This window comes from Dreissena polymorpha, chromosome 1 (assembly GCF_020536995.1).
Source record: "Dreissena polymorpha isolate Duluth1 chromosome 1, UMN_Dpol_1.0, whole genome shotgun sequence".
In the NCBI taxonomy this organism is placed as follows: Eukaryota; Metazoa; Mollusca; class Bivalvia; order Myida; family Dreissenidae; genus Dreissena; species Dreissena polymorpha.
This window is the reverse complement of record NC_068355.1, coordinates 35619279-35635604: the sequence shown is the minus strand read 5'-3', so window position 1 is coordinate 35635604 and position 16326 is coordinate 35619279. Positions and strand designations below refer to the sequence as shown.

At 36.5% G+C, this 16326-nt stretch overlaps 2 long non-coding RNA genes across 5 annotated transcripts; both read left to right on the top strand.

Moving 5' to 3' along the window:
- The first annotated feature begins 1398 nt into the window (after positions 1–1398).
- Positions 1399–5550, top strand: LOC127876866 (uncharacterized). 2 transcript variants are annotated; one of them, XR_008048120.1, is made up of 3 exons: positions 1399–1597; positions 3809–3967; positions 4857–5550. It is a non-coding gene; the product is annotated as an uncharacterized LOC127876866 (long non-coding RNA). The 2 variants fall into 2 exon arrangements; XR_008048121.1 differs by lacking the exon at positions 1399–1597 and adding an exon at positions 1646–1750.
- An 8-nt stretch (positions 5551–5558) lies between these two features.
- On the top strand, positions 5559–16320 carry LOC127876837 (uncharacterized). Of its 3 annotated transcripts, XR_008048102.1 has the most exons (7): positions 5559–6429; positions 6544–7029; positions 9672–10188; positions 11186–11394; positions 11892–12004; positions 13267–13398; positions 13959–16320. It is a non-coding gene; the product is annotated as an uncharacterized LOC127876837 (long non-coding RNA). The 3 variants fall into 3 exon arrangements; XR_008048103.1 differs by having other exon boundaries at positions 5559–7029; XR_008048101.1 differs by lacking the exons at positions 5559–6429; positions 6544–7029; positions 9672–10188 and having other exon boundaries at positions 10432–11394.
- Positions 16321–16326: the final 6 nt, after the last annotated feature.

Sequence of the window (16326 nt, the reverse complement as noted above, 5' to 3'; positions counted from 1 at the left end):
TTGTATATTTAACTATTTTAAAATATTGATGACTTAAAAATATGACGTATATATTTTCTGTTCTTACTAATTCAACAAATTATTGCAAAGAAATGTTAGTAAACGTACATCTATTTGAAATCAGTTCGATCGAATTCCAGATGGGTCGAACTTTTGTCGTTGGTCCCGGCGAGGTTTAGTTATTGGTTTTCGCCTGTATTGAGCAATTTATGTTTTTATTGTAATTAAACTAAGGAATACACCTCTCTAAAAAAGATTTAAAATTATTGTTCTGAACAATTGTGTATCAAAATTAAAAAATAAATACAATAAAGCTTTTAAAACACTTTACAAAAAAAATGTTGAAAAAAAATCTAAATTCATTATTATTTGTTGGAAATTAATTAATGTTCATTTGGTGGGTTTACTAATCCACGAAATAAACTCAAACACATAACAAAATGACCCGGGGCTAATTCCTGTTATTACAAAATCAGGAATCCACAAATTTACGTGTCCATGGACAAGTATTTTTTTATAATCTGGAGGTGCCAACAAATATAAATCATTATCCAGTGTCAGGGGGGTAACATTCCAGTCTCCAGCTTGAATTGGTGACTAATATTTTGCTTTGTTTTATCTGTCAGGGCCTTTTTTGAAATAATAGTCTGTCAGAAAGGAGCCATGACTCAGGGTTATTTTTTCCATCTTAGGGAATGGCATTTTTTCACGAATTTCAGAATTTTGTGACTCAAATTTTCACAATTAAAGAAGTTTGCAACTGAAATTTTCACAATGTACTCTTTTTCGCAATTTTGAAAAATTCAAGACCGAAGGATAACACAAAAATGACTCAAAACAAGTCCTGTGATTTGATTTGTGTTTGTGGACTTTTGGGTATATTTGTTCTGAAACTTTAATTTTTCCCTAAACATATCAAACAAAGTTAATGTTGCAATTTACTTTCAAAAAAAGATCGTGTCTTGGTATTGGTAAATGTGAAATTTTCTATGTTTGGGCGTCATCAAAGTACGAACGAACTAGTTTTGTCAGCAGGTAGTCATTAAGGGCAAGTAGTCTGTTACATAATTTTACTCCCAGGTGTATATGAACAGCCATGTATTTCCCTATTTTTTTAAAAGCACTCATAATAGACACTTCTGTATTTGCAAGTAGAATAATAAAATGAGCACTGACACTTAACATTGCCACAAAAACGCATGTAAAATAATATTTTGATGGCTTTTAACAATTAAGTTCCGTGCAATTAAAAAGACCCATCATTCTCATTTGAAGATTTTATGCTAGGAATTTTCCCAATAGTATTTATTATGATGCAAATTTTCCTTATTTGTGTGGTACAGATGCTTTTTTTACAAAAAAAGCTGGTGTATTACTAACTTACATGTACAAGTTCAAAATACTGACTGGGCCAAAATATTTCATATTGGTCCCCTTAATGTTACAGCAATTGCTGAGCACAGCTGAAGACTGTTTAATGAAAGGCTCAGCGGTATCAAAGTCCAGCAATGTGCGGGGACACGGCCTATCCATATCCGTATATTACATCATTTTAGCTGTCACTAACATGGGAGATAACTGTAGATCTGCACCAGCAGTGAGTTCTTCCTCTTAAGTTGCTTTTTAATTATTTTAGCCGACACTAACAAGGAAGATAATTAAAAATCTGCACCAGCAGTGGGGTTTGCCTTTAGGTTGCTGTTTAATCAATGACACTAACAAGGGAGAGAATTGAAGATCTGTATCAGCAGTGAGTTGTAGCTCTTTAAGTTGTTTGTTTAAATATGTCTAACAACTTTATTACATGTTGATTTACTTTGGAACTGTTTTCTAGTGTGAATTTTAACAGATTTTAACAATCAAATATCTGTAAAGGCATGGTAAAATATTGTGTGTGTGTTTTTTGCAACTTTGCAAAGACATTAATATTTGATTATTTCCTCCCGTTTATTGAAAAATATATTAACAGTAAAACATCTGTAAAGGCATTATAAAAGTAAAGAGATTAATATAATGAGTACAATTAGAAAAAATCATGCTATAAAGATAAATAAACTGTGCTGTGGGGAAATGGGGCTTAATGCATGTGCTTAACTTGTTGTCACATATTAGCCTGTGCAGTCAGTACAGGCTAATGAGGGACATCAATTTGCTCTTTAATGTGGTTTTGCTGGAAAGAAGTATCTTCTTTATAATAATCCAAAGTGTCCTCCCTGATTTGCTTACTGTGAAACCATTTATTTTCGTCAGCACGAAATTTCGTCCTTTTTAAAAAAATGACTATTTCGTCAGCACTTAAATTCGTCCATTTCTGGTTTTGAAAAAAAAGCGTCCGATTTGTTTGTAATGTTTGTAATAAATGTAATACGCGGTTTCAAAAAATTTGTGCTGGGGAAAGAGGGGTGACACTTGGAAGTCACTTGCAGGAGGTGGGCCTTGTTTGACATATGCCAATTAACAAGTCTGTTATTTCAGGTGATAGTAACTGTCCCTTATTATTTTATGTCATTGACACGGTCTTTGTTATGATTAGCGGATAAGTGGGACTGAATAACCGTTAACGAGTGTTTTAAACAACGAAGGTACGGGTTTTTATGTAAATGTACAAAAATAGTAGATCCAGTTAAAACCAAACAACCAAACACAAATCAATATGTTCTTTATTAATTTGTAATAAAAGCGCAGAATATATTTCAGTCTGGTGTTGATCACACATAGTCATATTTTAATTGCATTTAATAGTATTGTCTTTAATCCGGATTCACCGCTTGTTGTTGGTATAATCTGCAACACCCCTGAAAAACACAATACACACAATTGGTAATATAGTTGTTAACAATAAGCGCTAATGAACACTATTATACCTAAACGAAGTCGACGCATTCGATACAGCCTTTTTGCATTCGCGTCTTACAGGAAATGTCAGTTGTCAGTACACTGGGTGATGTACACCCCTTTGTGTCAAAACTGGATTTAAATTTAGTGTGAATGGTCGACTGTTTCATGTTCTTTTTATCAATACCATCCGGGTATCTGTACTATAAGTATACCAGTCTACAAACAAGGTGCGCGCTTCCGCATATGGGTATTCGGACGTTCAAAAAATTGACGTACAGTGTAGCGTTCACACCGTCGAACGCATTTAGCAATATAACTCGTTTTTTCACTATTTCTTTACTTGCAAAAAATACTAGTGGCTTATAACTTACCTTGCAATCTTTTTTTCTCGCATTTTGCGAGTGTGCGAGTGTTAATTTCGAGCCCTGTGTATATGCGTGGATAACGCTGGATTTAAATGCCTCATGCCTACGGTAATTCAGTCTTATTTGTTTCAAATATGGAAAATGATTGTTCGTTAGGATCTTGAATTCGTCCATCAGTCAAAGGACGAAAAAGACAAAAATTAATATCTGACGAATAATAATGGTTTCACAGTAATTTTTACTCCAAGGGGTATGTGGAAAAAAAAAGCCTTTTCTTTCCATCTTAATAAAGTATACATAATAGGCACTTCCTTACCGGTATATGCAAGTGGACTAATAAAATGAGCACTGAAACTGAATATTTCAACAAAAACGCATGTCAACAAATATATTTTGATTGGATTTGTGCAATTAAGTTCCATGCAATTAAAAAGACCTATAATTCCCAAATTAAAAGATAGAATTTTCCCGATGTTTGATATTATTACGCCAATTTTCCTCATTGGTGTGGTACAAATACTTTTTCCAATTTGGCAAAAAAATTGCTGGTGTATTACTAATTTACTAGTTCAAAAGACTTCATATTGGTTTTCTCAATGTTACAGCAACTGCTAAGCACAGAAGACAAAGGAGTAGTGAAAGGCTCAGCCAAATCAAAGTCCAGCGATGTGAGGGTGACACAGCCTTTCAAGTCGTCGTATTGCAACATGAAGGACATTTTAGCTGAAACTAACTAGGGAGAGAACTGTAGATCTGCACCAGCAGTGAGTTGTTGCCCTTAAGTTGTTTAATGTTTTATTTATTTTTATAATGTCTTAAAACTTACATGTAAATTGACTTTAAAACTGTTTTCTAGTGTAAATTTAAACAGATTTTAACCATCAAAGATCAGTAAAGGCAAGGTAAAATAATATGTGTGTGTGTTTTTTTGCAACGTTGGTGAGACATTAATATTATTATTAAATATTAATATTGTTGCCTCCCATTTATTGAAACATATAATAACAATAAAACATATCTAATGGCATTTTAAAAGTAATGTGATTCATAGAATAAGTACAATAAAAAAATATTAAATTTTTAACCAGATGGTTTTCCTTCTTTGTGTTATGCAGCAAAAAATTGGCTAATAGATAAATAAGCTGTGATGTGGAAAAATGGGGCCTAATGCATGTGCTTAAATTGTTGTCACAGATTAGCCTGTGCAGTTCGCACAGGCTATTCACGGACAACACTTTCCTCTTAAAGGTATTTTTCATTGAACAAATTATCCTCTTTATGAAAATCCAGTCTAGTCAGAAAGTACACTCCCTTAGCTTATGTGAATTTCACATGCTAATCTGGGAGGACACTTTCTAACATTAGTGATCCGCATATTGGCTTATGAAAATACATCTCTGAAAATGGAGTAAAGATTATAGATATAAATTTACAGATAAGTATAGCATTAGCCAACACTTTGCTTGTTTTAATACAAAATGACTTAATTGTATTTATGTTTATGCTATTAAGGACAAGGAACCAATAAAATGCCAGATTAGAAATTCATGTTTTCGAAAACCTTCACAGCCAGTCAAGAGGCATAGTTTGTTATAGATTGTAATATACTTTGTTACAAGTTCCTATCACCCACTGTGTTGTTGTTGTTTTCAGCAGAGCACCAGCATTGATATCGAGTTGGCCCAGCAACCACACCAGTCCTGCCTGCAGAAGCCCCAGTCCAGATTGACCCTCCCCCTCCATTGACTTCTAACTCCTCCCCCTTGACCTCCTGCCTCAAAAAGTCAGCATCGTTGAACAACTCTGTTCTGCAGGAGATTCTTAGGGTGATTCTGTTCTGACAAACGCAATGCCCACGTCACGTTTTCCAAACATAAGCCTGGGTAGTTTTGTTAAGCTAGAGTTCCGCGTGGGCCTGAAAGGGACGAGTGTTACAGACACGAAAAGTTATAGCAGTAGTTATGGTAACGCTAACAGTCAGTTGTTGCTGTTGGATATCACAACAAATATCATGAAGAATAAAAAGTTCAATCACTTGTTCCAATCTGTATGGGACAAACAGAAATTGAACAGGAGAGAATCAAGGAACAATAAAAGGGTGAGCTTTCCTAGTGGCATACGTCTGCTGTTGATAGTTTGGACAACAGTAGGGTTACGGACTGCCCCAGATTGTCCTCTCAGCGGCCAAAATATCATAATAGAACAGACTTTTGGCAATGTTACTGACAAAAAAAGGCAAAAATGACTTGGTTGTGAACACCAAGAGCGCGATACATCTATGCTGACACAGAAAGGCAGTAATAACTTGGTTTTGAAAACCCAGAGCACAATACATCCATGCTGACACAGAAAGGAAGTAATGACGTGATTGTGAACACCCAGAGCACGATACATCCATGCTGACACAGAAAATAAGTAATGACTTGGTTGTGAACACCCAGAGCAAGATATATCCATGCTGTTACAGAAAGGCAGTAATGACTATGCTGTGAACACCCAGAGCACAATACATCCATGCTGACACAGAAAGGCAGTAATGACTTGGTTGGGAACACCCAGAGCACAATACATCCATGCTGACACAGAAAGGCAGTAATGACTTGGCTGTGAACACAGAACACGATACACCCATGCTGACACAGAAAGGCAGTAATGACTTGGCTGTGAACACAGAGCACAATACATCCATGCTGAAACAGAAAGGCAGTCATGACTATGCTGTGAACACCCAGAGCACGATATATCCATGCTGACACAAAAAGGCAGTAATGACTATGCTGTGAACACCCAGAGCAAGATATATCCATGCTGACACAGAAAGGCAGTAATGACTATGCAGTGAACACCCAGAGCAAGATATATCCATGCTGACACAGAAAGGCAGTAATGACTATGCTGTGAACACCCAAAACACAATACATCCATGCTGACACAGAAAGGCAGTAATGACTTGGTTGTGAACACCAGGAGCAAGATATATCCATGCTGACACAGAAAGGCAGTAATGACTTGGCTGTAAACACAGAACACAATACACCCATGCTGACACAGAAAGGCAGTAATGACTTGGCTGTGAACACAGAACACATTACACCCATGCTGACACAGAAAGGCAGTAATGACTTGGCTGTGAACACAGAGCTTAATACATCCATGCTGACACAGAAAGGCAGTAATGACTTGGCTGTAAACACAGAGCACAATACATCCATGCTGACACAGAAAGGTAGTTATGACTTGGCTGTAAACACAGAGCACAATACATTCATGCTGACACAGAAAGGCAATAATGACTTGGCTGTAAACACAGAGCACAATACATCCATGCTGACACAGAAAGGCAGTTATGACTTGGTTGTGAACACAGAGCACAATACATCCTTGTTGACACAGAAAGGCAGTAGTGACTTTGCTGTGAACTCAGAGCACGATACATCCATGCTGACACAGAAAGGCAGTAAAGACTTGGTTGTAAACACCCAGAGCACAATACATCCATGCTGACACAGACAGGCAGTAAAGACTTTGTTGTAAACACTAAGAGATCCATACATCCATGGGGTGTGCCACAGCCGCAAATTACGCCCACTATTGTGAACAAGGTTCTTAAAGTGAACACGTCTGGTTTTGTTATGAGCACATAGCACTCCAAGCCCAAAAGGCCTCGCATTAAATTGATGCAAGAGAAGGCTTTGGAAAATAACAGCAGTTTTGTTGTGTGGTCCAGTACGCCCTTCGACTCGCAACCTGAAGAAAGCAGAACTCAAACTCGTCTCTTAGCAATATCAGCAAGGCTAGCATGTCATCTCAGCTTCTTGGACTTCAGGTGAGACCTTACAGTGTTAATTATTTTGTTGAAATTTTGGGGCCGAAATTCAGCCCCATTCTTATCTCATAAAGTCTATATCCATGATTGCTGGCTAAAGTTCTCAATTCATGGTTTCCCGGAAGAAAAAGAATGTTTTGATAGGTTGCAACATTGAGTTAATCAGAACTCAAATTCAGCCTTTGGCAATATCAGCGAGGCCAGCATATCAGCTCAGCTTCTTGAGATTCAGGTGAGATCATACAGTGTTATTCATTTGTCGAAATTGGGGCCAAAATTGAGTCCCATTCCTAATCTTAAACAGTTTATTTTTTCCATAATCACTGACTAAAGTTCTCAATTCAAGATTTGACCCCAAACAATGTTTTAATAGGTTACAAATTGAGTTTGTTTCCTTATGCAGCTCTATAAGTTGAACCTTAGTGCAATTTATCTTGATAGAACTTATTCTCAATTTTTAAATTATGTTTAGCAATAACTACAACCATTCTCCCAATTAAATTCAAAACACTATGATTTTTTACGAAGTGTCCCAATCCAAAAATGGTTAAAATAAACTCTGCACAGAGCTAGCCCCTAGTTATAGCACATTTTAAAGTTTTTTAACCAAAATAACTGGCTTAAATATACCCCCACAAACGTAGTTTAGGGGGGTATATAGGAGTGAACTTGTCGGTCAGGCGGTCTGTCGGTCAGGCGGTCTGTCGGTCTGTCTGTCGGTCCGTATTAAGTGTCCGCTCTCTAATTCAAGTAGTTTTCATCCAATCTTCACCAAACTTGGTTAGAAGTTGTATGTACATGATGTCTAGGCCAAGTTTGAACATGGGCCTTGCCGGGTCAAAAACTAGGTCACGGGGTCACTTAGTGCGTTTTAAACATTCAGCATGTTGTCCGCTCTCTATTTCAAATAGTTTTCATCCGATCTTCACCAAACTTGGTCAGAAGATGTATCTAGATAATCTTAAGGCCAGGTTCGAACATGGGCCTTGCTGGGTCAAAAACTAGATCACCGGGTCACTTAGTGCGTTTTTTAACATTCAGCATGGTGTACTCTTTCTTATTCAAGTAGTTTTCATCCGGTCTTCACCAAACTTGGTCAGAAGTTTTATATAGATGATCTGAATGCCAAGTTCGAACATGGGCCATGCCAGATCAACCAATAGGTCACAGGGTCACTTCGTAAGTTTTACACATTGAGCATGGTGTCGGCTCTCTATTTCAAATAGTTTAAATCCGATCTTCACCACACTTGGTCAGAAGTTGTAACTAGATGATGTGTAGGTCAAGTTCAAAAATGGGCTATGCTGGATCAAAAACTAGGTCACGGGGTCACTTAGTGTGTTTTAAACCTCACCATGTTATCGGCTGTCTAATTCAAGTAGTTTTTATCCAATCTTTACCAAAATTTGTCAGAAGTTGTATCTTGATAATGTCTAGGTCAAGGTTGAATATGGGTCATGCCGGGTCAAAAACAAGGTCATGGGGTCACTTAGTGCGTTTTAAAGATCACAATGTTGTCTGCTCTCTAATTCAAGTAGTTTTCATCACATCTTCACCAAAATTGGTCAGAAGTTGTATCTAGATGATGTTTAGGTCAAGTTGGAATATGGGTCATGCTGGGTCAAAAACTAGGTCATGGGGTATCATAGTGCGTTTTAAACCTCACCATGTTGTCCGCTCTCTAATTGAAGTAGTTTTCATCCAATCCTCACCAAACTTGGTCACAATATTTATCTAAATGATCTCTTGGACAAGTTGGAACATGGGCCATTCCGGGCCTAAAACTAGGTCACCAGGTCACTCTGTGCATTTTTTAACATTCAGCATGGTGTCCGCTCTCTAATTCAATTAGTTTACATCCGATCTTCACCAAACTTGGTCAGAAGTTTTATGGAGATGATCTTAAGGCCAAGTTAGAACATGGGCTTTTCTGGGTCAAAAACTAGGTCAAGAGGTCACTTAGTGCGTTTTAAAAATTGAGCATGGTGTCCGCTGTTTTTTGTGAAGACGACATGCAAAATATTATGTTTCAATGCGTTATGTGGGGGTATTTGTCACGTCTGTGACACAGCTCCAGTTTGCTTATTTAACTAAGTTTCATTACTATTTTGAACTCACATCTATTGTTTCTTATTAAATGCCATGCAGTTGTATTGTCTCACATTTAAAGTTGTTATGTCTCAGGTATAAGTCATAAACTTTCACATTTAAAGGTGTGCAGACTCACACTTAAATATGTAGACTGTAACATTTATAGTTGTGTTGTCTCACATTTTAAGCTGCTGAGTATCACATTTAAAATTATGTAGCCTCACATTTAAAGTTCTATAGTCACACAATTAAAGGTGTGCAGTCTCACATTCTTAATTGCTCAAGTAATGCCTGTTTTTGATTTACAAAAAATAAATATAACACCTTGCTACAAACCCAAAAATTCCAATATCAAGTTGGTGCATGTAAAACATTGATACTACGTTATTCTGAGTTCTAATTGGTGAAAAATTAATTGCAATATTCTAAATATCAATTAAAGGCACGATGTTTGGCATTTAAAAAACAGGTCTGTAAAGTAAGGTGTTGCAAGGCTTATTCATGTGTCACTAAACAATCCGGTTTTAGTTTACTTTCCATTTCCTTTTCAGTGAACTTTACTAGCAAACATGACTAACGTCATTGAAGTGAAAGTCGATGACAACCCCCTTCTTGCACAAATACTACAATTGCTTAAGAAATTCAGCACGAAGACGTCTTGCGTCAGACTACCAAGCCTCCTATCAATATCTTCTCCCATGTTGGCTACATCAACACTTCCAACAGCAGAGCCTTGGTGAGTTCGACTTCCGTCTCGGCATCGATGTCGCTTAGCAACAATTGGATGATTGCGTCGACAAATTAGGCCGGACAAGTTGCTCGAACTGAAACGATCTGATTCAACAGGTAGAGCAGGCGTTGCCTGACACGTCCGTTAATGTGACTGACCACGATATGTTGTTCTCGAAAAATGTGAACCTTAGGCCTGGAGAGCAGTATGCGATTGACGCCATTCAACAACAGTTGTTGTCGGCAATTCTTGGGTTTGGGGTGGCGACTTCGGCGTCGGGACTCACACCATCTCTGTCTATGGCCCAGTGGCAGCAGCAGCAACAACAAGAACAATAAGTAGTATCTTAGCGGTGTTCTGGGATATGGGGCTTCATGTATGTGCTTAAATTGTCATCCCAGATTAGCCTATGCAGACTGCACATACATTAAGCCCTATTAAAGTGTCATCCCAGATTAGCCTGTGCAGACTGCACATACATTAAGCCCTATTAAAGTGTCATCCCAGATTAGCCTATGCAGACTGCACCTACATTGAGTCCTATTAAAGTGTCATCCCAGATTAGCCTGTGCAGACTGCACATACATTAAGTCCTATTAAAGGGTCATCCCAGATTAGCCTGTGCAGACTGTACATACATAAAGTCCTATTAAAGTGTCATCCCAGATTAGCCTATGCAGACTGCACATACATTAAGCCCTATTAAAGTGTCATCCCAGATTAGCCTGTGCAGACTGCACATACATTTAGCCCTATTAAAGTGTCATCCCAGATTAGCCTGTGCAGACTGTACATACATTAAGCCCTATTAAAGTGTCATCCCAGATTAGCCTGTGCAGACTGCACATACATAAAAACCTATTAAAGTGTCATCTAAGATTATCCTGTGCAGACTGCACATACATTAAGTCCTATTAAAGTGTCATCCCAGATTAGCCTGTGCAGACTGCACATTCATTTAGCCCTATTTTCCCAGAATGAGGCTTATATACTACACTTAACATCAGTATTTTATGTGCCTGAAAAGTTCCTAGCATCAAATGGGAATAATGTGCTTTTACACTGATCACACTTAGTAAATACAATGCAAATAGCACTTGATCTGATATCAATTTTAATCATAGAAGGTCAGGGCATTAAGTTTTGTATATTTTCGACCGACATTCAGCCCCTGAACCAAAAGTTAATCCTTGCATACAAATCTGCTTTAATATAATTTTTAAATTATATTTAATTTTAGTAAAATAATTACGTAAAAGCCTTCAGCTCATTTTAAAATTATTTTCTTCATGTATTTTCAATATTTATTTAAATTCTTGGATTTTGTTTTAATAGCCTGTTCCTACAGGAACCCATGCAATCATAGATCGGTACCTAGCTGAACAACAGGCTGTCTGGTCAGCTGGGCCCAGACGCCCAGTGACACTTCCTGGCCCAGGACCTTGGGGCAAATGCTCAACTAGTCCTACCTGCAGGGTGGAGCCACTCTGAACCTGGGGCTCCATACTTTCTTGGCCAGCGGCCAAGATTACCTTGTCAATGAGGTAGGTTGGTAATGTACATGTAATTAACCATTTATAATGTGCAGTGATTAACTCCAAATTTTAATTTAAACAGTTTGTGTTAAATATTGATAAAACTCTATCCTGGCTGCTAACTTAAACAAATCATTTATTTAAGTGTTAAATATTTATAATAGCCGCCATTTGTATTGCCTTGAAAGGGCTCAGTTGGGGGGGCGTACACATGTGTCCTTGTTTGTAATTCTCCCCGTCCTTACTTTCATCCTAATGTCCGACCCACCTTTTAGTGTTGCATGTAATTTAATAAATATTGGTTCCTGAGGGACACAAAATGTTTATATCAAGTGTACAATATATAGAAGGCTATGTTTGTATCAAGTGTTTAATGTATATCCCATTTGTATCAAGATCCTTCAAACATAATTTATTTCTTAAATATTTGTTTACTCAAACAACATTGATTGACTTCTTATATAACTGATGCCATTTCAGAATGCATTAAATAATTTTGTTTACAGGGACACATTCCTGGGATGCCCTAAGGTCTTTCTATCTGTTCACAGAGGTCTTATACTCATAAGTTCAAGCCCAGTGAGCGATGTTCACATTATCAAACTCTGCATCTCAATAGGTAAGTCACCTTGCCGTTGCAAACGTGTTCACTGTGACAAAGCATTCAGGAGACCCAGTCGTAATAGCCTAAACCGTTTGATGCAATAAAGCTTTCACAAATACCCAATAGGTAAAACCCAATACAAACTGGGTTTCTGCTCTTCAATAAATTGACCACTTTATCTAATCTAAGTTTAAGGGTTCAGCCACAAACAACTGTATCTAATATAGAAATGTGAAGAAAATGCAAAACTTGCAAGCTAAACCCTCAAATTTGCATTTTAAATTTAACATCTTTAGTTACATTAAAACTCAAAACCACAACAACAATAAAATGAAACAATTTATGAGCAGGTACCAACATATTTGACTCTTTAAATCTTGACAAAATCAGGTTCCATATTAACTGTATGTATGGTTTTTAAACTAACATTGAATTACGAAGAGGGATCAGTGATGTTCGTAGCTTTTAGTTTAGGGGGGCGGTATATAGGAGTGAACTTGTCTGTCGGTCTGTCTGTCTGTCTTTCGGTCGGTCCGTATTAAGTGTTTAAATATGGGTCATGCTGGGTCAAAACATAGGTCGCGGTGCCACTTAGTGCGTTTTAAACATTCAGCATGTTGTCAGCTCTTTAATTCAAGTAATTTTCATCCAATCTTCACCAAACTTAGGTTGACGTTTTATCTAGATGATCTCTAGACCTAGTTTGAACATGGGCCATGCTGGGCCAAAACCTAGGTCACGGGGTCACTTAGTGCATTTAATGCATTGAGCATGGTGTCTGCTCTCTGTCTCTTATTGACGAAGTTTACTTCCGATCTTCATCAAACTTGGTCAGAAGTTTAATATAGATGATATCTAGGCCATGATTGAACACTGGCCATTCTGGGGAAAACAAACTAGGTCAAGGGGTCACTTAATGCGTTTTACACATTCAGTATGGTGTCCGCTCTCTTTTTCAAGTACTTATCATCCCCTTCTCAACAAACTTGGTCGAAAACTTAATCTAGATGACCTTTAGGCCATGTTCGAACATGGGCCATTCCGGGCCATAAACTAGGTCAAGGGGTCACGGGTGCGTTTTACACATTTAGCAAGGTTTTCCCATTTCAAGTACCTTTCATCCCCTCTTCATGTCTGTGACAAAGCTCTAGTTTGTTTGTTATTAAGTTAATGAATGGCTTTTTGAGAGAGTATCAAGTGTGTTGCCAGGGTAATGAAATGCTTATAAAGTCTTAAAAAATGTTGTCTTAATTTATACATGACATACTTAATTGCAGAAACCCGGATAGCAAGGCGTTGAGTTTGTTCTTGAAGCATTTGCACCAGAAGCAGTCATCATCTTGATATTCTGGAATCTCCATGGTGAAGGACGACCTCAGTCTGTGAACAAAATGCAGAGCTAACCTCAGGTGAGTGTTCAAGTCATGTGCATGTTTTTTTTACGCCCCCAAGTTCATAGATGTGTGGGTGAATGTAGATTTACCTTTGTCCCTCCATACGTGCATCCTGCTGTTGGATTTTTATGCATAGTCTTAACTCGAAAAGTATTGTTTCTAGTGTGATTAAACTTAACATATTTTCCAAACCATACTGTGAACTTGCCTACTTGTGTATTTTGATTTCGTTTTCTTTGACATATGTGGAATTTTGAGACAAAAGCAAAATGTAGGTGAATGGTGGCAAACCCTTTCACTACTTCAAAACAAAAAGTTTGATTCCGACGGCAAAATGTATATTCATCAAATCACAATCCAAATGGTTTGGTAATAAAAAGAATACACTTTAATTTAATCACTTATTATTAATTATTATTTTATAAGTAGTCTCAGGACAATTATTTTCTCGATGGATTCAAATCAGATTAGTTGTATCATTCTGAAATACCAAGTGCTCCGCGTGTTCTTTTTTTCCATTGGTATCAAAGATAAAATGAAAAACTGACATTTACAGTAACAAGTATTTTTTTCAGATGCCTTTTGACGAAATCAAACCATCCGATCAGAAACACAGACTGTTGCAGCAGTTGTTACCATATTGACCGCAGTCAAACCTAAGAAGCTCAGAGATAAATACTGATTTAGTTCTGCTAGTCTCTGCATACCGCCTGGTTTGGTCAGCACTTACTCTGACTCTTTGAATATTATGACGGATGGAAATGAATGACCTTGTTCAGATTGAAATGGCAGAATGACACATCACAACAATTCAAGTGGAAAGCCAGAAAGTCATGTCAACAGCCACATTTTGTATGTCACCAGCCAAGTTGTATTCAAAGACAAACAATAGTTTATTCTCTATTGTGTATGTGACCAGCCAAGTTGTATTCAACGAAAAACAATAGTTTACGTTTTATTTTTTATGTGACCTACCAAGTTGTTTGTATAGGTCCCTGGTTTAGCAAAGCATTTAAAGTATTTTTAAAAGCACACATATTGCATGTCAATTCAATGTCTTTGCCTGTATTATGAAACTTTCACTACAGATGTTGATCCTCATGATGGTAAATAAATGGGAAATACAATGTTATCAAAGATTTGTTAAGATTGCCAAAGCTGTTTAAATGATGCTGGTAACTTGAACAAGATTGAAAAAAACATTGGAGTGTTTTCATGTTATAAGACATGTTTCAGTTGTCTGTTTTTAACCCGTTAATATAGATTAGCTAATGAAAAGTATTTGTTCAGAAAGGTGTAAAATGTTTACGCTTCAGATTTTTGTCAATCAACCTTATGAAAACAATACTAGTCAATTGGCTCATTCGGGTCGGTATTCTATCATGAATCTTTTTTAGTAGCATACTATGTATTTCATGGGAATATAAATAAATTCTGGGCAAAATTATTTAATCTACCTGAAATAATCGATTCTGTATTTACTACTAGTACTTTGTTGATTTCAATGGATAGTGTTTGTTAAATGAGTAGAGTATGACTCTTGTTGAAAAGCTTTAAATGAAACTGTGAATTAAAAAATAAATATTAAATTTGTTTTACAGTTTTATGAAAAATGGCAAAATATTGTTAAGTTGTGTTGTTTTATCATATACTAACATGGTCATAAGTGTTAAAATTTGTTTTCGGACATAATAGTTTATTATGCTTTATATTTGTATATGTACATAACGACGACAAGATTGTATCCTCTTTAATCAGTGAGCAACTTAATCAAGATATCTTGATCACTGTATCAAGTGTATATTTTGCCATTTATACATAGAGCAACTGTAAAACAATTGTATTTTAAATGTAATGTATCCATGTATTGTTGCCATTTTTATTAGATAAACTCACTGTTAACATTAATTTGTACAAACTATTGTTATAAAAAACATTTCTTGTTTCAATGCTAAAATATGTATTAAACTGTTAAAATAATGCACAGTAACAACTTCTGAAGAGAAAAATATACTTAAGGTAATAGAAACACATTGTTATATGAAATGCTTTTTATTAAGAACACCTACTTAAAATTTGTTTAATTTTGTTTAACATTATCTGAAGAAAAAATAGTACCTTGTAATTTGAAATCAGTCAATGAAAAAAAAGGGAGTGTTGCCATATGCTAACAATAGTCAAGAAGTGCAAATGCCTTTATGGTTAATACAACAGAGCAATACAATTTGCTTAAACTAGAGCACCACATAAAGGGTGCCATGCTCGGCTACGGGTGCAGTTTTGAATAAATGAAAGCTTGACATAATTTATTTGAGAGGTCACAGTGACTTGACCATTGACCTAGTGACCCCAAAATGGGTGTGGTGTGTAGAACTCATCAATGTGCATCTACATATGAAGTTTGAAAGTTGTAGTTGGAAGCACTTTGATTTTAGAGCCAATGTTAAGGTTTAAGCACGACACGGACGGCGGACGACACAACGAACTGGCTATGACATTACCTCGGGTTTTCTCCGAAAATATCCAGCTAAAAATAAAAACAAAGATGTCTGTTTTGCAAATTTTTTTAACACTTATGAATGTGCTTATATTAAACGTGAACAGTATTGACATATTGCTTATGATAAAGTTTGACATTTTATTAGTTTTGTAACAGCGTGTTTGACCTTTCAAATTGACCCTCCCACAATCCCTTATTCGCTTTCAGTGGGGCCAGTTTCTGTACATCTTCCACTACAAGTTCAGCAAATGTTTTATGACCAGATTTCCTCATATTTGTGAATGTTTATATTTAACTTTTATTGAATGCATGAAACATGTTTGTTCTGTTTTTGAAAAGCTGAAAATAGCTTGATGTTTGTAAATTGTGAGACATGTTAGATCAAATTGATATATAGAAAAAAACACATTTTGCATTAACTTGTATTGGTAGCTAAACAACAC